The sequence below is a fragment of the Leiobunum rupestre genome, chromosome 6, assembly GCF_980474605.1.
Source record: "Leiobunum rupestre chromosome 6, qqLeiRupe1.1.hap1, whole genome shotgun sequence".
Lineage (NCBI taxonomy): Eukaryota > Metazoa > Arthropoda > Arachnida > Opiliones > Sclerosomatidae > Leiobunum > Leiobunum rupestre.
The window spans coordinates 3,841,279-3,864,220 of NC_143389.1; the positions used below are offsets into that span (position 1 = coordinate 3,841,279).

The following is a 22,942-nucleotide window of genomic DNA, read 5'->3' on the forward strand; positions in this document are numbered from 1 at the left end:
TATTTACATATCATATTCAGGGCCTATTTTTTCCCTTTTTTGATGTGCGATTCTGATGGGGAAGACTGTGGTCGTTTCCTGCGACTTTGCAAGGTGAGGCGCGCTTCAGTCAGTGATTCTTCACGCCATCTAAGTATTTCTGGTGACTCTGTGACCAAGCTTCGTGCACGACGGCAAAAGTTCTCTATTTCCTGTTCGGTCATTGTCGACCAATTCCAATCTCGTTCGTAGATCGGTTCTTCATACTACACTTTGATCTTAGCCAAAAGGCCGAGAAGCGATAACCCGCTAGGAGCCGTCACTGTTTAACAAAGTAAAAAGAGAGAATTCGAGCATTTCAAATATTTCATAATTACGTCACCGAATGTTGGTCCTGGTGGGAGATGACAACGTTTGTAGCCATCGCGCGAACAAAGGAGAAGACGATATCTTGAATCCGTGAAATAGAGGTACACCGCCAGGCCCGGACTGGCACTTTTGGGGTCATCGGCTAGAGACAGTAGAGTGGGCCACTTTACCGGGCCGTATGGAAAAAAAATCTAAATGGTGGTTTATAGGACCATAAATAACGTATTAAGTGTACTAGATTCTACGTGAAACGTCAAACGCGTTTAAATGACCATTTAGGAAAAATTTATTATAAGCGAATAGAGCGTTCTATAAAAGTGGACCATAACCGGTCACTTTTCATACAGACTATAGAGCTGGTTCAGCAGGACTAACAACTTTTGTTATTCTTTGGTTTAAGAGAATTCGGCTTATGTCCTGTCTTTATATGAATATTTTAGAGACGTACCTTTTAGGAGTTGTAGGAGGCACCCTAGGTGTTGAAGTATGTTTGGGGTTAAGGATATTTTCATGATCTAAGTTTCATCTTAAACACGTGGATTTGGGACTAGTATTTTCTAGAATTTTGCTTATTTGCCATCATACATTTATTACAAAAATCATTTAAAATAAGAAAAAAGGCGCGGAAAGCAAAGCCGGAAATATGTGAAGCCTAGGCTAGCAACTACGCTACTAATAAAAATTGACTGCTCTCAATTTCTTACGGGTTTGCCAGATAAATATATTTCTCTAAGACGAAAAACCGGCCAAACCTTCACCTCCTCCGAACTCCAAAGGGGGAAAGCACACCACACCAATTTTATAGATTCGTAAACGCGCCTTCCCAATCGACCGCCATCACCTTACAGTCTACGGGGAGGGTGATGAAAAAACTGGTTTGGGGGGGGGGGGGGATGAAATTTCTGCGGTAAAGGGCTTGCTCGTTGGTTGTCTGTACGATAATATCGGCGCCCAGTAAACGTTTCTAAAAAGAGTGTATAGAACGTTCTATTGGAGCCGCATGCAGCCGGTGGCCCTCGGCGATCACCAACCTACCAGGACCTGGCTAGTCGCGGCTTGTCCACCGCTATCAATTACACTCTAGCGGCAACGGCCATATCACGCTGAATACACCGGTTCTCGTCTGATCACCGAAGTTAAGCAGCGTCGAGCGCGGTCAGTACTTGGGAGGGAGACCACCTGGGAACACCGCGTGCCGTTGGCTACTCATTTATTTTCGCGGGATGGGATTTGCGTCTTTTAACAGGAAAATACCTTCATCCTATCATTTTGACGCTGCTTTTTTATGCAATTAAAAGTTCGCCCAGACGATAATATTATTTCGGTCAACTCTTGGCCTTTTTTTAACAACTGGCAGCATCTTTCCGTGAATAAAATACATGTTAGTATCAAAATTGAACAAAATAAAATGGCGAGAAAATTGGTTTTCATTTTATTCTACTTAAGGCTTGTACTTAAAATAGTACTAACTTACTTACTTACTTACTTACTTACTTACTTACTTACTAACTAACTAACTAACTAACTAACTAACTAACTAACTAACTAACTAATTAACTAACTAACTAACTAACTAACTAATTAACTAACTAACTAACTAACTAACTAACTAACTAACGTTTATCTCTAAACAAAAACATTTCCGCGGTAAAATCCACTCTGAAATGGCCTTTTCTGGTTTTGGAATGAAGTCCAAAGTTAAAATTTTATTAACAAATTCTAATTGTGAAATATATTTTTTGTTCTAAATTTTAATCTTAAATGTAATTTAAATAGTTGAATCTAAAAAAGGACTTTTGGAAAATGTTTTATAGAAGGTTTTATCATGGGACAGCCGCATGGATTAGGGGAGTAACCCAAAAATACAAAATATCAAAACAAACCACGAAATTAAATAATAAAACGGAGACAGAGATATATTTTTTAAACAAAATAATATAGCTAACTTTTATCTATTAATTGTTTTAGGTGATGTAGTTTATGTAAAATATAAAAATGAACCTTGGCACAATATAAATTTAATGTCATGTTTTATTGATACTTAGAAAAAGTAACAAACATTTCAAAAGTCAGATCTTTGAGATCATTATTAAAAAAATATAACATTTTAAATCCGAACTCCTCTATAAATATTAAAATTATAAATTCCTAATCTACTTTAACAAAAGATATATCATATTAAGTTTAATACTATTAATGTTAGGAATAATCATGACTTTGAGATAAATAGAACAAAAATGTTTAATTCCAAATATAGTTAATTATAGAGCAATATATAATAAATGATTTTGTACTTACCAAAAATAAGCCTTGCCACTTTATATCTTGGTAATGTAGCTGCCGCGGGCGGCGGGCCCCCGGCGGCGACTCACTGTCCACGGAAGACGGGAAGAGAGAAAAAATGGAGAGGGGCTTATTTCGTGTTTTCTCTTTACGCGGAACATCTTGGCTGGAACCCAATGACCTAAAAATGAGGGGCGCGCTGTCTCTACCCACCATACCGAAACCCGCGAATTTACGTTATGAAAACCGGTTCCTTCAGCCAACCACTTAGAACATGCACGATTTACGAACCTTGGGTTACGAATAAAACCACAGGAATAACACAGAACAACCTCTTTTCGCGCCTTTATTTTACCCCTCTTACTTGCCTCCCGCTCGTCGGCCATTGCCTCTGCCCTAAACGGGGAGTCTAGCATCCACTCCTTGGGTATCCATAATGGAGGAGAGGACTGAAAGGGGGAAAACCAAGCATGGACGCGCCCAGGAAAATACCAAGGAGGATAGGAAGGGAGGCGAAGTAGGAGGGATGAACGCGGCAGCATCCTTGTAAGAAGCTTAGCGGCGGGAAAATTTCGGAAAAATGGCGGCTAGACGTAGCGTAGCTGCCGCAATCTTGCCGCCATTCATCCCTCCTACTTCGCCTCCCTTCCTATCCTCCGTGAAAATACCGCGAAAAAGAGTGTATAACTAGGTAAAAGAAAATTCAAAAACTGGAATCTTTCCGATTCTTCATTATTAACTATTCGACAATAAGGATTTTACCACTTATGACGTCAGAGGGGCAATATATTATAATAAAGAAATATATATAAAGACAGCCAAATAACATTTCCCGGAAATACTGTGTTGCGCAGTGCGCCATTATAAGAGCGTTTGATTTTTGATTTCAAGAGAGAAGTGGGCCGATCCCGGATTTACTGCAATACCAGGCCGACCCGTGGCGGAGGTGGAGCAAGCTCCGACCACTCCGCCGCCGTCCAAAAATAAGTTTAATATCTTGGGCCCCGATGGGACCCGTATCAGATATTAAGCTGATAAGAACAGATACTTTTAATTGTTTATTAAAAGCTTCGTTTGATTTTACATATTTACATTTTTACATTTGTTATATTTGTTCGCGTTTTTAATTAGTTAAATTAGCGCGAACAAAGTCGGATAAGCTAAAAAAATCAAGTATTTACATTTTCTAATTTCTAGGAGTGTCCAAGTTCATATACGATCAAGGTAAGTATTTGTTTTCTTTTTTTCTATTTTTTCAGGTTTTAAAACATTTGAGTAAAATTAAAAAATTCAGTATGTAACGTAATCTGCGTAAAGATCTTGCTCCGGTGTGGTTTTGGTGGCGCTAGCGAATGTCTTCTCAACGTCTTCTGTCTTGCCTTTCTTTATTGATTTCCCTGGAGAGTTGGTCATTCGTCTTTTGGAGAATTTTTCCTGTTCCTTGTTCATCAGCGCGAAATACACTTGTTTCCTGCGGTCGCCTATTGTTTCGGTAGTCTCGAGGAATTCCCTAAAATCTCGTAGTTCTGCCTGTGAATAGTTCTTTAATTTCTCTAGTTGTTGCGGATGGACATATGTACTGTTGCTGCGTTTCTTGGGCTGGGGTTCCTGGTGGTCGCTGGGTGGGTCCGCCAATTCCGCTGATACCGTTGCGAGCTCTTGCTCCTTGGGTGCCACAATCTTTTCTTGGGTTTCCAAGCTTTCCCCTTCCTGGACGTGCTCGGACCTCTCGGTTGCTTCCTTTCTGGCCTTTTTTGCCTCGCATGCGGACGCCGTATGTCCCTCCTGGTCGCAGAAGAAACAGATACTACACTTTGATCTTAGCCAAAAGGCCGAGAAGCGATAACCCGCTAGGAGCCGTCACTGTTTAACAAAGTAAAAAGAGAGAATTCGAGCATTTCAAATATTTCATAATTACGTCACCGAATGTTGGTCCTGGTGGGAGATGACAACGTTTGTAGCCATCGCGCGAACAAAGGAGAAGACGATATCTTGAATCCGTGAAATAGAGGTACACCGCCAGGCCCGGACTGGCACTTTTGGGGTCATCGGCTAGAGACAGTAGAGTGGGCCACTTTACCGGGCCGTATGGAAAAAAAATCTAAATGGTGGTTTATAGGACCATAAATAACGTATTAAGTGTACTAGATTCTACGTGAAACGTCAAACGCGTTTAAATGACCATTTAGGAAAAATTTATTATAAGCGAATAGAGCGTTCTATAAAAGTGGACCATAACCGGTCACTTTTCATACAGACTATAGAGCTGGTTCAGCAGGACTAACAACTTTTGTTATTCTTTGGTTTAAGAGAATTCGGCTTATGTCCTGTCTTTATATGAATATTTTAGAGACGTACCTTTTAGGAGTTGTAGGAGGCACCCTAGGTGTTGAAGTATGTTTGGGGTTAAGGATATTTTCATGATCTAAGTTTCATCTTAAACACGTGGATTTGGGACTAGTATTTTCTAGAATTTTGCTTATTTGCCATCATACATTTATTACAAAAATCATTTAAAATAAGAAAAAAGGCGCGGAAAGCAAAGCCGGAAATATGTGAAGCCTAGGCTAGCAACTACGCTACTAATAAAAATTGACTGCTCTCAATTTCTTACGGGTTTGCCAGATAAATATATTTCTCTAAGACGAAAAACCGGCCAAACCTTCACCTCCTCCGAACTCCAAAGGGGGAAAGCACACCACACCAATTTTATAGATTCGTAAACGCGCCTTCCCAATCGACCGCCATCACCTTACAGTCTACGGGGAGGGTGATGAAAAAACTGGTTTGGGGGGGGGGGGGGGATGAAATTTCTGCGGTAAAGGGCTTGCTCGTTGGTTGTCTGTACGATAATATCGGCGCCCAGTAAACGTTTCTAAAAAGAGTGTATAGAACGTTCTATTGGAGCCGCATGCAGCCGGTGGCCCTCGGCGATCACCAACCTACCAGGACCTGGCTAGTCGCGGCTTGTCCACCGCTATCAATTACACTCTAGCGGCAACGGCCATATCACGCTGAATACACCGGTTCTCGTCTGATCACCGAAGTTAAGCAGCGTCGAGCGCGGTCAGTACTTGGGAGGGAGACCACCTGGGAACACCGCGTGCCGTTGGCTACTCATTTATTTTCGCGGGATGGGATTTGCGTCTTTTAACAGGAAAATACCTTCATCCTATCATTTTGACGCTGCTTTTTTATGCAATTAAAAGTTCGCCCAGACGATAATATTATTTCGGTCAACTCTTGGCCTTTTTTAACAACTGGCAGCATCTTTCCGTGAATAAAATACATGTTAGTATCAAAATTGAACAAAATAAAATGGCGAGAAAATTGGTTTTCATTTTATTCTACTTAAGGCTTGTACTTAAAATAGTACTAACTTACTTACTTACTTACTTACTTACTTACTTACTTACTAACTAACTAACTAACTAACTAACTAACTAACTAACTAATTAACTAACTAACTAACTAACTAACTAATTAACTAACTAACTAACTAACTAACTAACTAACTAACGTTTATCTCTAAACAAAAACATTTCCGCGGTAAAATCCACTCTGAAATGGCCTTTTCTGGTTTTGGAATGAAGTCCAAAGTTAAAATTTTATTAACAAATTCTAATTGTGAAATATATTTTTTGTTCTAAATTTTAATCTTAAATGTAATTTAAATAGTTGAATCTAAAAAAGGACTTTTGGAAAATGTTTTATAGAAGGTTTTATCATGGGACAGCCGCATGGATTAGGGGAGTAACCCAAAAATACAAAATATCAAAACAAACCACGAAATTAAATAATAAAACGGAGACAGAGATATATTTTTTAAACAAAATAATATAGCTAACTTTTATCTATTAATTGTTTTAGGTGATGTAGTTTATGTAAAATATAAAAATGAACCTTGGCACAATATAAATTTAATGTCATGTTTTATTGATACTTAGAAAAAGTAACAAACATTTCAAAAGTCAGATCTTTGAGATCATTATTAAAAAAATATAACATTTTAAATCCGAACTCCTCTATAAATATTAAAATTATAAATTCCTAATCTACTTTAACAAAAGATATATCATATTAAGTTTAATACTATTAATGTTAGGAATAATCATGACTTTGAGATAAATAGAACAAAAATGTTTAATTCCAAATATAGTTAATTATAGAGCAATATATAATAAATGATTTTGTACTTACCAAAAATAAGCCTTGCCACTTTATATCTTGGTAATGTAGCTGCCGCGGGCGGCGGGCCCCCGGCGGCGACTCACTGTCCACGGAAGACGGGAAGAGAGAAAAAATGGAGAGGGGCTTATTTCGTGTTTTCTCTTTACGCGGAACATCTTGGCTGGAACCCAATGACCTAAAAATGAGGGGCGCGCTGTCTCTACCCACCATACCGAAACCCGCGAATTTACGTTATGAAAACCGGTTCCTTCAGCCAACCACTTAGAACATGCACGATTTACGAACCTTGGGTTACGAATAAAACCACAGGAATAACACAGAACAACCTCTTTTCGCGCCTTTATTTTACCCCTCTTACTTGCCTCCCGCTCGTCGGCCATTGCCTCTGCCCTAAACGGGGAGTCTAGCATCCACTCCTTGGGTATCCATAATGGAGGAGAGGACTGAAAGGGGGAAAACCAAGCATGGACGCGCCCAGGAAAATACCAAGGAGGATAGGAAGGGAGGCGAAGTAGGAGGGATGAACGCGGCAGCATCCTTGTAAGAAGCTTAGCGGCGGGAAAATTTCGGAAAAATGGCGGCTAGACGTAGCGTAGCTGCCGCAATCTTGCCGCCATTCATCCCTCCTACTTCGCCTCCCTTCCTATCCTCCGTGAAAATACCGCGAAAAAGAGTGTATAACTAGGTAAAAGAAAATTCAAAAACTGGAATCTTTCCGATTCTTCATTATTAACTATTCGACAATAAGGATTTTACCACTTATGACGTCAGAGGGGCAATATATTATAATAAAGAAATATATATAAAGACAGCCAAATAACATTTCCCGGAAATACTGTGTTGCGCAGTGCGCCATTATAAGAGCGTTTGATTTTTGATTTCAAGAGAGAAGTGGGCCGATCCCGGATTTACTGCAATACCAGGCCGACCCGTGGCGGAGGTGGAGCAAGCTCCGACCACTCCGCCGCCGTCCAAAAATAAGTTTAATATCTTGGGCCCCGATGGGACCCGTATCAGATATTAAGCTGATAAGAACAGATACTTTTAATTGTTTATTAAAAGCTTCGTTTGATTTTACATATTTACATTTTTACATTTGTTATATTTGTTCGCGTTTTTAATTAGTTAAATTAGCGCGAACAAAGTCGGATAAGCTAAAAAAATCAAGTATTTACATTTTCTAATTTCTAGGAGTGTCCAAGTTCATATACGATCAAGGTAAGTATTTGTTTTCTTTTTTTCTATTTTTTCAGGTTTTAAAACATTTGAGTAAAATTAAAAAATTCAGTATGTAACGTAATCTGCGTAAAGATCTTGCTCCGGTGTGGTTTTGGTGGCGCTAGCGAATGTCTTCTCAACGTCTTCTGTCTTGCCTTTCTTTATTGATTTCCCTGGAGAGTTGGTCATTCGTCTTTTGGAGAATTTTTCCTGTTCCTTGTTCATCAGCGCGAAATACACTTGTTTCCTGCGGTCGCCTATTGTTTCGGTAGTCTCGAGGAATTCCCTAAAATCTCGTAGTTCTGCCTGTGAATAGTTCTTTAATTTCTCTAGTTGTTGCGGATGGACATATGTACTGTTGCTGCGTTTCTTGGGCTGGGGTTCCTGGTGGTCGCTGGGTGGGTCCGCCAATTCCGCTGATACCGTTGCGAGCTCTTGCTCCTTGGGTGCCACAATCTTTTCTTGGGTTTCCAAGCTTTCCCCTTCCTGGACGTGCTCGGACCTCTCGGTTGCTTCCTTTCTGGCCTTTTTTGCCTCGCATGCGGACGCCGTATGTCCCTCCTGGTCGCAGAAGAAACAGATACTACACTTTGATCTTAGCCAAAAGGCCGAGAAGCGATAACCCGCTAGGAGCCGTCACTGTTTAACAAAGTAAAAAGAGAGAATTCGAGCATTTCAAATATTTCATAATTACGTCACCGAATGTTGGTCCTGGTGGGAGATGACAACGTTTGTAGCCATCGCGCGAACAAAGGAGAAGACGATATCTTGAATCCGTGAAATAGAGGTACACCGCCAGGCCCGGACTGGCACTTTTGGGGTCATCGGCTAGAGACAGTAGAGTGGGCCACTTTACCGGGCCGTATGGAAAAAAAATCTAAATGGTGGTTTATAGGACCATAAATAACGTATTAAGTGTACTAGATTCTACGTGAAACGTCAAACGCGTTTAAATGACCATTTAGGAAAAATTTATTATAAGCGAATAGAGCGTTCTATAAAAGTGGACCATAACCGGTCACTTTTCATACAGACTATAGAGCTGGTTCAGCAGGACTAACAACTTTTGTTATTCTTTGGTTTAAGAGAATTCGGCTTATGTCCTGTCTTTATATGAATATTTTAGAGACGTACCTTTTAGGAGTTGTAGGAGGCACCCTAGGTGTTGAAGTATGTTTGGGGTTAAGGATATTTTCATGATCTAAGTTTCATCTTAAACACGTGGATTTGGGACTAGTATTTTCTAGAATTTTGCTTATTTGCCATCATACATTTATTACAAAAATCATTTAAAATAAGAAAAAAGGCGCGGAAAGCAAAGCCGGAAATATGTGAAGCCTAGGCTAGCAACTACGCTACTAATAAAAATTGACTGCTCTCAATTTCTTACGGGTTTGCCAGATAAATATATTTCTCTAAGACGAAAAACCGGCCAAACCTTCACCTCCTCCGAACTCCAAAGGGGGAAAGCACACCACACCAATTTTATAGATTCGTAAACGCGCCTTCCCAATCGACCGCCATCACCTTACAGTCTACGGGGAGGGTGATGAAAAAACTGGTTTGGGGGGGGGGGGGGGGATGAAATTTCTGCGGTAAAGGGCTTGCTCGTTGGTTGTCTGTACGATAATATCGGCGCCCAGTAAACGTTTCTAAAAAGAGTGTATAGAACGTTCTATTGGAGCCGCATGCAGCCGGTGGCCCTCGGCGATCACCAACCTACCAGGACCTGGCTAGTCGCGGCTTGTCCACCGCTATCAATTACACTCTAGCGGCAACGGCCATATCACGCTGAATACACCGGTTCTCGTCTGATCACCGAAGTTAAGCAGCGTCGAGCGCGGTCAGTACTTGGGAGGGAGACCACCTGGGAACACCGCGTGCCGTTGGCTACTCATTTATTTTCGCGGGATGGGATTTGCGTCTTTTAACAGGAAAATACCTTCATCCTATCATTTTGACGCTGCTTTTTTATGCAATTAAAAGTTCGCCCAGACGATAATATTATTTCGGTCAACTCTTGGCCTTTTTTTAACAACTGGCAGCATCTTTCCGTGAATAAAATACATGTTAGTATCAAAATTGAACAAAATAAAATGGCGAGAAAATTGGTTTTCATTTTATTCTACTTAAGGCTTGTACTTAAAATAGTACTAACTTACTTACTTACTTACTTACTTACTTACTTACTTACTAACTAACTAACTAACTAACTAACTAACTAACTAACTAACTAACTAATTAACTAACTAACTAACTAACTAACTAATTAACTAACTAACTAACTAACTAACTAACTAACTAACGTTTATCTCTAAACAAAAACATTTCCGCGGTAAAATCCACTCTGAAATGGCCTTTTCTGGTTTTGGAATGAAGTCCAAAGTTAAAATTTTATTAACAAATTCTAATTGTGAAATATATTTTTTGTTCTAAATTTTAATCTTAAATGTAATTTAAATAGTTGAATCTAAAAAAGGACTTTTGGAAAATGTTTTATAGAAGGTTTTATCATGGGACAGCCGCATGGATTAGGGGAGTAACCCAAAAATACAAAATATCAAAACAAACCACGAAATTAAATAATAAAACGGAGACAGAGATATATTTTTTAAACAAAATAATATAGCTAACTTTTATCTATTAATTGTTTTAGGTGATGTAGTTTATGTAAAATATAAAAATGAACCTTGGCACAATATAAATTTAATGTCATGTTTTATTGATACTTAGAAAAAGTAACAAACATTTCAAAAGTCAGATCTTTGAGATCATTATTAAAAAAATATAACATTTTAAATCCGAACTCCTCTATAAATATTAAAATTATAAATTCCTAATCTACTTTAACAAAAGATATATCATATTAAGTTTAATACTATTAATGTTAGGAATAATCATGACTTTGAGATAAATAGAACAAAAATGTTTAATTCCAAATATAGTTAATTATAGAGCAATATATAATAAATGATTTTGTACTTACCAAAAATAAGCCTTGCCACTTTATATCTTGGTAATGTAGCTGCCGCGGGCGGCGGGCCCCCGGCGGCGACTCACTGTCCACGGAAGACGGGAAGAGAGAAAAAATGGAGAGGGGCTTATTTCGTGTTTTCTCTTTACGCGGAACATCTTGGCTGGAACCCAATGACCTAAAAATGAGGGGCGCGCTGTCTCTACCCACCATACCGAAACCCGCGAATTTACGTTATGAAAACCGGTTCCTTCAGCCAACCACTTAGAACATGCACGATTTACGAACCTTGGGTTACGAATAAAACCACAGGAATAACACAGAACAACCTCTTTTCGCGCCTTTATTTTACCCCTCTTACTTGCCTCCCGCTCGTCGGCCATTGCCTCTGCCCTAAACGGGGAGTCTAGCATCCACTCCTTGGGTATCCATAATGGAGGAGAGGACTGAAAGGGGGAAAACCAAGCATGGACGCGCCCAGGAAAATACCAAGGAGGATAGGAAGGGAGGCGAAGTAGGAGGGATGAACGCGGCAGCATCCTTGTAAGAAGCTTAGCGGCGGGAAAATTTCGGAAAAATGGCGGCTAGACGTAGCGTAGCTGCCGCAATCTTGCCGCCATTCATCCCTCCTACTTCGCCTCCCTTCCTATCCTCCGTGAAAATACCGCGAAAAAGAGTGTATAACTAGGTAAAAGAAAATTCAAAAACTGGAATCTTTCCGATTCTTCATTATTAACTATTCGACAATAAGGATTTTACCACTTATGACGTCAGAGGGGCAATATATTATAATAAAGAAATATATATAAAGACAGCCAAATAACATTTCCCGGAAATACTGTGTTGCGCAGTGCGCCATTATAAGAGCGTTTGATTTTTGATTTCAAGAGAGAAGTGGGCCGATCCCGGATTTACTGCAATACCAGGCCGACCCGTGGCGGAGGTGGAGCAAGCTCCGACCACTCCGCCGCCGTCCAAAAATAAGTTTAATATCTTGGGCCCCGATGGGACCCGTATCAGATATTAAGCTGATAAGAACAGATACTTTTAATTGTTTATTAAAAGCTTCGTTTGATTTTACATATTTACATTTTTACATTTGTTATATTTGTTCGCGTTTTTAATTAGTTAAATTAGCGCGAACAAAGTCGGATAAGCTAAAAAAATCAAGTATTTACATTTTCTAATTTCTAGGAGTGTCCAAGTTCATATACGATCAAGGTAAGTATTTGTTTTCTTTTTTTCTATTTTTTCAGGTTTTAAAACATTTGAGTAAAATTAAAAAATTCAGTATGTAACGTAATCTGCGTAAAGATCTTGCTCCGGTGTGGTTTTGGTGGCGCTAGCGAATGTCTTCTCAACGTCTTCTGTCTTGCCTTTCTTTATTGATTTCCCTGGAGAGTTGGTCATTCGTCTTTTGGAGAATTTTTCCTGTTCCTTGTTCATCAGCGCGAAATACACTTGTTTCCTGCGGTCGCCTATTGTTTCGGTAGTCTCGAGGAATTCCCTAAAATCTCGTAGTTCTGCCTGTGAATAGTTCTTTAATTTCTCTAGTTGTTGCGGATGGACATATGTACTGTTGCTGCGTTTCTTGGGCTGGGGTTCCTGGTGGTCGCTGGGTGGGTCCGCCAATTCCGCTGATACCGTTGCGAGCTCTTGCTCCTTGGGTGCCACAATCTTTTCTTGGGTTTCCAAGCTTTCCCCTTCCTGGACGTGCTCGGACCTCTCGGTTGCTTCCTTTCTGGCCTTTTTTGCCTCGCATGCGGACGCCGTATGTCCCTCCTGGTCGCAGAAGAAACAGATACTACACTTTGATCTTAACCAAAAGGCCGAGAAGCGATAACCCGCTAGGAGCCGTCACTGTTTAACAAAGTAAAAAGAGAGAATTCGAGCATTTCAAATATTTCATAATTACGTCACCGAATGTTGGTCCTGGTGGGAGATGACAACGTTTGTAGCCATCGCGCGAACAAAGGAGAAGACGATATCTTGAATCCGTGAAATAGAGGTACACCGCCAGGCCCGGACTGGCACTTTTGGGGTCATCGGCTAGAGACAGTAGAGTGGGCCACTTTACCGGGCCGTATGGAAAAAAAATCTAAATGGTGGTTTATAGGACCATAAATAACGTATTAAGTGTACTAGATTCTACGTGAAACGTCAAACGCGTTTAAATGACCATTTAGGAAAAATTTATTATAAGCGAATAGAGCGTTCTATAAAAGTGGACCATAACCGGTCACTTTTCATACAGACTATAGAGCTGGTTCAGCAGGACTAACAACTTTTGTTATTCTTTGGTTTAAGAGAATTCGGCTTATGTCCTGTCTTTATATGAATATTTTAGAGACGTACCTTTTAGGAGTTGTAGGAGGCACCCTAGGTGTTGAAGTATGTTTGGGGTTAAGGATATTTTCATGATCTAAGTTTCATCTTAAACACGTGGATTTGGGACTAGTATTTTCTAGAATTTTGCTTATTTGCCATCATACATTTATTACAAAAATCATTTAAAATAAGAAAAAAGGCGCGGAAAGCAAAGCCGGAAATATGTGAAGCCTAGGCTAGCAACTACGCTACTAATAAAAATTGACTGCTCTCAATTTCTTACGGGTTTGCCAGATAAATATATTTCTCTAAGACGAAAAACCGGCCAAACCTTCACCTCCTCCGAACTCCAAAGGGGGAAAGCACACCACACCAATTTTATAGATTCGTAAACGCGCCTTCCCAATCGACCGCCATCACCTTACAGTCTACGGGGAGGGTGATGAAAAAACTGGTTTGGGGGGGGGGGGGGGATGAAATTTCTGCGGTAAAGGGCTTGCTCGTTGGTTGTCTGTACGATAATATCGGCGCCCAGTAAACGTTTCTAAAAAGAGTGTATAGAACGTTCTATTGGAGCCGCATGCAGCCGGTGGCCCTCGGCGATCACCAACCTACCAGGACCTGGCTAGTCGCGGCTTGTCCACCGCTATCAATTACACTCTAGCGGCAACGGCCATATCACGCTGAATACACCGGTTCTCGTCTGATCACCGAAGTTAAGCAGCGTCGAGCGCGGTCAGTACTTGGGAGGGAGACCACCTGGGAACACCGCGTGCCGTTGGCTACTCATTTATTTTCGCGGGATGGGATTTGCGTCTTTTAACAGGAAAATACCTTCATCCTATCATTTTGACGCTGCTTTTTTATGCAATTAAAAGTTCGCCCAGACGATAATATTATTTCGGTCAACTCTTGGCCTTTTTTTAACAACTGGCAGCATCTTTCCGTGAATAAAATACATGTTAGTATCAAAATTGAACAAAATAAAATGGCGAGAAAATTGGTTTTCATTTTATTCTACTTAAGGCTTGTACTTAAAATAGTACTAACTTACTTACTTACTTACTTACTTACTTACTTACTTACTAACTAACTAACTAACTAACTAACTAACTAACTAACTAACTAACTAACTAATTAACTAACTAACTAACTAACTAACTAATTAACTAACTAACTAACTAACTAACTAACTAACTAACGTTTATCTCTAAACAAAAACATTTCCGCGGTAAAATCCACTCTGAAATGGCCTTTTCTGGTTTTGGAATGAAGTCCAAAGTTAAAATTTTATTAACAAATTCTAATTGTGAAATATATTTTTTGTTCTAAATTTTAATCTTAAATGTAATTTAAATAGTTGAATCTAAAAAAGGACTTTTGGAAAATGTTTTATAGAAGGTTTTATCATGGGACAGCCGCATGGATTAGGGGAGTAACCCAAAAATACAAAATATCAAAACAAACCACGAAATTAAATAATAAAACGGAGACAGAGATATATTTTTTAAACAAAATAATATAGCTAACTTTTATCTATTAATTGTTTTAGGTGATGTAGTTTATGTAAAATATAAAAATGAACCTTGGCACAATATAAATTTAATGTCATGTTTTATTGATACTTAGAAAAAGTAACAAACATTTCAAAAGTCAGATCTTTGAGATCATTATTAAAAAAATATAACATTTTAAATCCGAACTCCTCTATAAATATTAAAATTATAAATTCCTAATCTACTTTAACAAAAGATATATCATATTAAGTTTAATACTATTAATGTTAGGAATAATCATGACTTTGAGATAAATAGAACAAAAATGTTTAATTCCAAATATAGTTAATTATAGAGCAATATATAATAAATGATTTTGTACTTACCAAAAATAAGCCTTGCCACTTTATATCTTGGTAATGTAGCTGCCGCGGGCGGCGGGCCCCCGGCGGCGACTCACTGTCCACGGAAGACGGGAAGAGAGAAAAAATGGAGAGGGGCTTATTTCGTGTTTTCTCTTTACGCGGAACATCTTGGCTGGAACCCAATGACCTAAAAATGAGGGGCGCGCTGTCTCTACCCACCATACCGAAACCCGCGAATTTACGTTATGAAAACCGGTTCCTTCAGCCAACCACTTAGAACATGCACGATTTACGAACCTTGGGTTACGAATAAAACCACAGGAATAACACAGAACAACCTCTTTTCGCGCCTTTATTTTACCCCTCTTACTTGCCTCCCGCTCGTCGGCCATTGCCTCTGCCCTAAACGGGGAGTCTAGCATCCACTCCTTGGGTATCCATAATGGAGGAGAGGACTGAAAGGGGGAAAACCAAGCATGGACGCGCCCAGGAAAATACCAAGGAGGATAGGAAGGGAGGCGAAGTAGGAGGGATGAACGCGGCAGCATCCTTGTAAGAAGCTTAGCGGCGGGAAAATTTCGGAAAAATGGCGGCTAGACGTAGCGTAGCTGCCGCAATCTTGCCGCCATTCATCCCTCCTACTTCGCCTCCCTTCCTATCCTCCGTGAAAATACCGCGAAAAAGAGTGTATAACTAGGTAAAAGAAAATTCAAAAACTGGAATCTTTCCGATTCTTCATTATTAACTATTCGACAATAAGGATTTTACCACTTATGACGTCAGAGGGGCAATATATTATAATAAAGAAATATATATAAAGACAGCCAAATAACATTTCCCGGAAATACTGTGTTGCGCAGTGCGCCATTATAAGAGCGTTTGATTTTTGATTTCAAGAGAGAAGTGGGCCGATCCCGGATTTACTGCAATACCAGGCCGACCCGTGGCGGAGGTGGAGCAAGCTCCGACCACTCCGCCGCCGTCCAAAAATAAGTTTAATATCTTGGGCCCCGATGGGACCCGTATCAGATATTAAGCTGATAAGAACAGATACTTTTAATTGTTTATTAAAAGCTTCGTTTGATTTTACATATTTACATTTTTACATTTGTTATATTTGTTCGCGTTTTTAATTAGTTAAATTAGCGCGAACAAAGTCGGATAAGCTAAAAAAATCAAGTATTTACATTTTCTAATTTCTAGGAGTGTCCAAGTTCATATACGATCAAGGTAAGTATTTGTTTTCTTTTTTTCTATTTTTTCAGGTTTTAAAACATTTGAGTAAAATTAAAAAATTCAGTATGTAACGTAATCTGCGTAAAGATCTTGCTCCGGTGTGGTTTTGGTGGCGCTAGCGAATGTCTTCTCAACGTCTTCTGTCTTGCCTTTCTTTATTGATTTCCCTGGAGAGTTGGTCATTCGTCTTTTGGAGAATTTTTCCTGTTCCTTGTTCATCAGCGCGAAATACACTTGTTTCCTGCGGTCGCCTATTGTTTCGGTAGTCTCGAGGAATTCCCTAAAATCTCGTAGTTCTGCCTGTGAATAGTTCTTTAATTTCTCTAGTTGTTGCGGATGGACATATGTACTGTTGCTGCGTTTCTTGGGCTGGGGTTCCTGGTGGTCGCTGGGTGGGTCCGCCAATTCCGCTGATACCGTTGCGAGCTCTTGCTCCTTGGGTGCCACAATCTTTTCTTGGGTTTCCAAGCTTTCCCCTTCCTGGACGTGCTCGGACCTCTCGGTTGCTTCCTTTCTGGCCTTTTTTGCCTCGCATGCGGACGCCGTATGTCCCTCCTGGTCGCAGAAGAAACAGATACTACACTTTGATCTTAGCCAAAAGGCCGAGAAGCGATAACCCGCTAGGAGCCGTCACTGTTTAACAAAGTAAAAAGAGAGAATTCGAGCATTTCAAATATTTCATAATTACGTCACCGAATGTTGGTCCTGGTGGGAGATGACAACGTTTGTAGCCATCGCGCGAACAAAGGAGAAGACGATATCTTGAATCCGTGAAATAGAGGTACACCGCCAGGCCCGGACTGGCACTTTTGGGGTCATCGGCTAGAGACAGTAGAGTGGGCCACTTTACCGGGCCGTATGGAAAAAAAATCTAAATGGTGGTTTATAGGACCATAAATAACGTATTAAGTGTACTAGATTCTACGTGAAACGTCAAACGCGTTTAAATGACCATTTAGGAAAAATTTATTATAAGCGAATAGAGCGTTCTATAAAAGTGGACCATAACCGGTCACTTTTCATACAGACTATAGAGCTGGTTCAGCAGGACTAACAACTTTTGTTATTCTTTGGTTTAAGAGAATTCGGCTTATGTCCTGTCTTTATATGAATATTTTAGAGACGTACCTTTTAGGAGTTGTAGGAGGCACCCTAGGTGTTGAAGTATGTTTGGGGTTAAGGATATTTTCATGATCTAAGTTTCATCTTAAACACGTGGATTTGGGACTAGTATTTTCTAGAATTTTGCTTATTTGCCATCATACATTTATTACAAAAATCATTTAAAATAAGAAAAAAGGCGCGGAAAGCAAAGCCGGAAATATGTGAAGCCTAGGCTAGCAACTACGCTACTAATAAAAATTGACTGCTCTCAATTTCTTACGGGTTTGCCAGATAAATATATTTCTCTAAGACGAAAAACCGGCCAAACCTTCACCTCCTCCGAACTCCAAAGGGGGAAAGCACACCACACCAATTTTATAGATTCGTAAACGCGCCTTCCCAATCGACCGCCATCACCTTACAGTCTACGGGGAGGGTGATGAAAAAACTGGTTTGGGGGGGGGGGGGGGGATGAAATTTCTGCGGTAAAGGGCTTGCTCGTTGGTTGTCTGTACGATAATATCGGCGCCCAGTAAACGTTTCTAAAAAGAGTGTATAGAACGTTCTATTGGAGCCGCATGCAGCCGGTGGCCCTCGGCGATCACCAACCTACCAGGACCTGGCTAGTCGCGGCTTGTCCACCGCTATCAATTACACTCTAGCGGCAACGGCCATATCACGCTGAATACACCGGTTCTCGTCTGATCACCGAAGTTAAGCAGCGTCGAGCGCGGTCAGTACTTGGGAGGGAGACCACCTGGGAACACCGCGTGCCGTTGGCTACTCATTTATTTTCGCGGGATGGGATTTGCGTCTTTTAACAGGAAAATACCTTCATCCTATCATTTTGACGCTGCTTTTTTATGCAATTAAAAGTTCGCCCAGACGATAATATTATTTCGGTCAACTCTTGGCCTTTTTTTAACAACTGGCAGCATCTTTCCGTGAATAAAATACATGTTAGTATCAAAATTGAACAAAATAAAATGGCGAGAAAATTGGTTTTCATTTTATTCTACTTAAGGCTTGTACTTAAAATAGTACTAACTTACTTACTTACTTACTTACTTACTTACTTACTTACTAACTAACTAACTAACTAACTAACTAACTAACTAACTAACTAACTAACTAATTAACTAACTAACTAACTAACTAACTAATTAACTAACTAACTAACTAACTAACTAACTAACTAACGTTTATCTCTAAACAAAAACATTTCCGCGGTAAAATCCACTCTGAAATGGCCTTTTCTGGTTTTGGAATGAAGTCCAAAGTTAAAATTTTATTAACAAATTCTAATTGTGAAATATATTTTTTGTTCTAAATTTTAATCTTAAATGTAATTTAAATAGTTGAATCTAAAAAAGGACTTTTGGAAAATGTTTTATAGAAGGTTTTATCATGGGACAGCCGCATGGATTAGGGGAGTAACCCAAAAATACAAAATATCAAAACAAACCACGAAATTAAATAATAAAACGGAGACAGAGATATATTTTTTAAACAAAATAATATAGCTAACTTTTATCTATTAATTGTTTTAGGTGATGTAGTTTATGTAAAATATAAAAATGAACCTTGGCACAATATAAATTTAATGTCATGTTTTATTGATACTTAGAAAAAGTAACAAACATTTCAAAAGTCAGATCTTTGAGATCATTATTAAAAAAATATAACATTTTAAATCCGAACTCCTCTATAAATATTAAAATTATAAATTCCTAATCTACTTTAACAAAAGATATATCATATTAAGTTTAATACTATTAATGTTAGGAATAATCATGACTTTGAGATAAATAGAACAAAAATGTTTAATTCCAAATATAGTTAATTATAGAGCAATATATAATAAATGATTTTGTACTTACCAAAAATAAGCCTTGCCACTTTATATCTTGGTAATGTAGCTGCCGCGGGCGGCGGGCCCCCGGCGGCGACTCACTGTCCACGGAAGACGGGAAGAGAGAAAAAATGGAGAGGGGCTTATTTCGTGTTTTCTCTTTACGCGGAACATCTTGGCTGGAACCCAATGACCTAAAAATGAGGGGCGCGCTGTCTCTACCCACCATACCGAAACCCGCGAATTTACGTTATGAAAACCGGTTCCTTCAGCCAACCACTTAGAACATGCACGATTTACGAACCTTGGGTTACGAATAAAACCACAGGAATAACACAGAACAACCTCTTTTCGCGCCTTTATTTTACCCCTCTTACTTGCCTCCCGCTCGTCGGCCATTGCCTCTGCCCTAAACGGGGAGTCTAGCATCCACTCCTTGGGTATCCATAATGGAGGAGAGGACTGAAAGGGGGAAAACCAAGCATGGACGCGCCCAGGAAAATACCAAGGAGGATAGGAAGGGAGGCGAAGTAGGAGGGATGAACGCGGCAGCATCCTTGTAAGAAGCTTAGCGGCGGGAAAATTTCGGAAAAATGGCGGCTAGACGTAGCGTAGCTGCCGCAATCTTGCCGCCATTCATCCCTCCTACTTCGCCTCCCTTCCTATCCTCCGTGAAAATACCGCGAAAAAGAGTGTATAACTAGGTAAAAGAAAATTCAAAAACTGGAATCTTTCCGATTCTTCATTATTAACTATTCGACAATAAGGATTTTACCACTTATGACGTCAGAGGGGCAATATATTATAATAAAGAAATATATATAAAGACAGCCAAATAACATTTCCCGGAAATACTGTGTTGCGCAGTGCGCCATTATAAGAGCGTTTGATTTTTGATTTCAAGAGAGAAGTGGGCCGATCCCGGATTTACTGCAATACCAGGCCGACCCGTGGCGGAGGTGGAGCAAGCTCCGACCACTCCGCCGCCGTCCAAAAATAAGTTTAATATCTTGGGCCCCGATGGGACCCGTATCAGATATTAAGCTGATAAGAACAGATACTTTTAATTGTTTATTAAAAGCTTCGTTTGATTTTACATATTTACATTTTTACATTTGTTATATTTGTTCGCGTTTTTAATTAGTTAAATTAGCGCGAACAAAGTCGGATAAGCTAAAAAAATCAAGTATTTACATTTTCTAATTTCTAGGAGTGTCCAAGTTCATATACGATCAAGGTAAGTATTTGTTTTCTTTTTTTCTATTTTTTCAGGTTTTAAAACATTTGAGTAAAATTAAAAAATTCAGTATGTAACGTAATCTGCGTAAAGATCTTGCTCCGGTGTGGTTTTGGTGGCGCTAGCGAATGTCTTCTCAACGTCTTCTGTCTTGCCTTTCTTTATTGATTTCCCTGGAGAGTTGGTCATTCGTCTTTTGGAGAATTTTTCCTGTTCCTTGTTCATCAGCGCGAAATACACTTGTTTCCTGCGGTCGCCTATTGTTTCGGTAGTCTCGAGGAATTCCCTAAAATCTCGTAGTTCTGCCTGCGAATAGTTCTTTAATTTCTCTAGTTGTTGCGGATGGACATATGTACTGTTGCTGCGTTTCTTGGGCTGGGGTTCCTGGTGGTCGCTGGGTGGGTCCGCCAATTCCGCTGATACCGTTGCGAGCTCTTGCTCCTTGGGTGCCACAATCTTTTCTTGGGTTTCCAAGCTTTCCCCTTCCTGGACGTGCTCGGACCTCTCGGTTGCTTCCTTTCTGGCCTTTTTTGCCTCGCATGCGGACGCCGTATGTCCCTCCTGGTCGCAGAAGAAACAGATACTACACTTTGATCTTAGCCAAAAGGCCGAGAAGCGATAACCCGCTAGGAGCCGTCACTGTTTAACAAAGTAAAAAGAGAGAATTCGAGCATTTCAAATATTTCATAATTACGTCACCGAATGTTGGTCCTGGTGGGAGATGACAACGTTTGTAGCCATCGCGCGAACAAAGGAGAAGACGATATCTTGAATCCGTGAAATAGAGGTACACCGCCAGGCCCGGACTGGCACTTTTGGGGTCATCGGCTAGAGACAGTAGAGTGGGCCACTTTACCGGGCCGTATGGAAAAAAAATCTAAATGGTGGTTTATAGGACCATAAATAACGTATTAAGTGTACTAGATTCTACGTGAAACGTCAAACGCGTTTAAATGACCATTTAGGAAAAATTTATTATAAGCGAATAGAGCGTTCTATAAAAGTGGACCATAACCGGTCACTTTTCATACAGACTATAGAGCTGGTTCAGCAGGACTAACAACTTTTGTTATTCTTTGGTTTAAGAGAATTCGGCTTATGTCCTGTCTTTATATGAATATTTTAGAGACGTACCTTTTAGGAGTTGTAGGAGGCACCCTAGGTGTTGAAGTATGTTTGGGGTTAAGGATATTTTCATGATCTAAGTTTCATCTTAAACACGTGGATTTGGGACTAGTATTTTCTAGAATTTTGCTTATTTGCCATCATACATTTATTACAAAAATCATTTAAAATAAGAAAAAAGGCGCGGAAAGCAAAGCCGGAAATATGTGAAGCCTAGGCTAGCAACTACGCTACTAATAAAAATTGACTGCTCTCAATTTCTTACGGGTTTGCCAGATAAATATATTTCTCTAAGACGAAAAACCGGCCAAACCTTCACCTCCTCCGAACTCCAAAGGGGGAAAGCACACCACACCAATTTTATAGATTCGTAAACGCGCCTTCCCAATCGACCGCCATCACCTTACAGTCTACGGGGAGGGTGATGAAAAAACTGGTTTGGGGGGGGGGGGGGATGAAATTTCTGCGGTAAAGGGCTTGCTCGTTGGTTGTCTGTACGATAATATCGGCGCCCAGTAAACGTTTCTAAAAAGAGTGTATAGAACGTTCTATTGGAGCCGCATGCAGCCGGTGGCCCTCGGCGATCACCAACCTACCAGGACCTGGCTAGTCGCGGCTTGTCCACCGCTATCAATTACACTCTAGCGGCAACGGCCATATCACGCTGAATACACCGGTTCTCGTCTGATCACCGAAGTTAAGCAGCGTCGAGCGCGGTCAGTACTTGGGAGGGAGACCACCTGGGAACACCGCGTGCCGTTGGCTACTCATTTATTTTCGCGGGATGGGATTTGCGTCTTTTAACAGGAAAATACCTTCATCCTATCATTTTGACGCTGCTTTTTTATGCAATTAAAAGTTCGCCCAGACGATAATATTATTTCGGTCAACTCTTGGCCTTTTTTTAACAACTGGCAGCATCTTTCCGTGAATAAAATACATGTTAGTATCAAAATTGAACAAAATAAAATGGCGAGAAAATTGGTTTTCATTTTATTCTACTTAAGGCTTGTACTTAAAATAGTACTAACTTACTTACTTACTTACTTACTTACTTACTTACTTACTAACTAACTAACTAACTAACTAACTAACTAACTAACTAACTAACTAATTAACTAACTAACTAACTAACTAACTAATTAACTAACTAACTAACTAACTAACTAACTAACTAACGTTTAT

General features: G+C 39.9%; 6 non-coding genes and 9 pseudogenes across 6 annotated transcripts; 6 read left to right on the plus strand and 9 right to left on the minus strand.

Moving 5' to 3' along the window:
• The first annotated feature begins 1,433 nt into the window (after window positions 1–1,433).
• Window positions 1,434–1,552, plus strand: LOC149938370 (5S ribosomal RNA). Its single transcript, XR_016481994.1, has one exon. It is a non-coding gene; the product is annotated as a 5S ribosomal RNA (ribosomal RNA).
• A 1,971-nt stretch (window positions 1,553–3,523) lies between these two features.
• Window positions 3,524–3,703, minus strand: LOC149938371 (U2 spliceosomal RNA; annotated as a pseudogene).
• Window positions 3,704–4,363: 660 nt separating this feature from the next.
• Window positions 4,364–4,475, minus strand: LOC149938372 (U2 spliceosomal RNA; annotated as a pseudogene).
• A 1,152-nt stretch (window positions 4,476–5,627) lies between these two features.
• LOC149938373 (5S ribosomal RNA) lies at window positions 5,628–5,746 on the plus strand. Its single transcript, XR_016481995.1, has one exon. It is a non-coding gene; the product is annotated as a 5S ribosomal RNA (ribosomal RNA).
• A 1,962-nt stretch (window positions 5,747–7,708) lies between these two features.
• LOC149938374 (U2 spliceosomal RNA) lies at window positions 7,709–7,888 on the minus strand (annotated as a pseudogene).
• Window positions 7,889–8,548: 660 nt separating this feature from the next.
• LOC149938375 (U2 spliceosomal RNA) lies at window positions 8,549–8,660 on the minus strand (annotated as a pseudogene).
• A 1,153-nt stretch (window positions 8,661–9,813) lies between these two features.
• LOC149938376 (5S ribosomal RNA) lies at window positions 9,814–9,932 on the plus strand. Its single transcript, XR_016481997.1, has one exon. It is a non-coding gene; the product is annotated as a 5S ribosomal RNA (ribosomal RNA).
• Window positions 9,933–11,903: 1,971 nt separating this feature from the next.
• LOC149938377 (U2 spliceosomal RNA) lies at window positions 11,904–12,083 on the minus strand (annotated as a pseudogene).
• A 1,924-nt stretch (window positions 12,084–14,007) lies between these two features.
• On the plus strand, window positions 14,008–14,126 carry LOC149938378 (5S ribosomal RNA). Its single transcript, XR_016481998.1, has one exon. It is a non-coding gene; the product is annotated as a 5S ribosomal RNA (ribosomal RNA).
• Window positions 14,127–16,101: 1,975 nt separating this feature from the next.
• Window positions 16,102–16,281, minus strand: LOC149938379 (U2 spliceosomal RNA; annotated as a pseudogene).
• A 660-nt stretch (window positions 16,282–16,941) lies between these two features.
• LOC149938380 (U2 spliceosomal RNA) lies at window positions 16,942–17,053 on the minus strand (annotated as a pseudogene).
• Window positions 17,054–18,206: 1,153 nt separating this feature from the next.
• On the plus strand, window positions 18,207–18,325 carry LOC149938381 (5S ribosomal RNA). Its single transcript, XR_016481999.1, has one exon. It is a non-coding gene; the product is annotated as a 5S ribosomal RNA (ribosomal RNA).
• Window positions 18,326–20,300: 1,975 nt separating this feature from the next.
• LOC149938382 (U2 spliceosomal RNA) lies at window positions 20,301–20,480 on the minus strand (annotated as a pseudogene).
• A 660-nt stretch (window positions 20,481–21,140) lies between these two features.
• LOC149938383 (U2 spliceosomal RNA) lies at window positions 21,141–21,252 on the minus strand (annotated as a pseudogene).
• A 1,151-nt stretch (window positions 21,253–22,403) lies between these two features.
• Window positions 22,404–22,522, plus strand: LOC149938384 (5S ribosomal RNA). Its single transcript, XR_016482000.1, has one exon. It is a non-coding gene; the product is annotated as a 5S ribosomal RNA (ribosomal RNA).
• The last annotated feature ends 420 nt before the right edge of the window (window positions 22,523–22,942 follow it).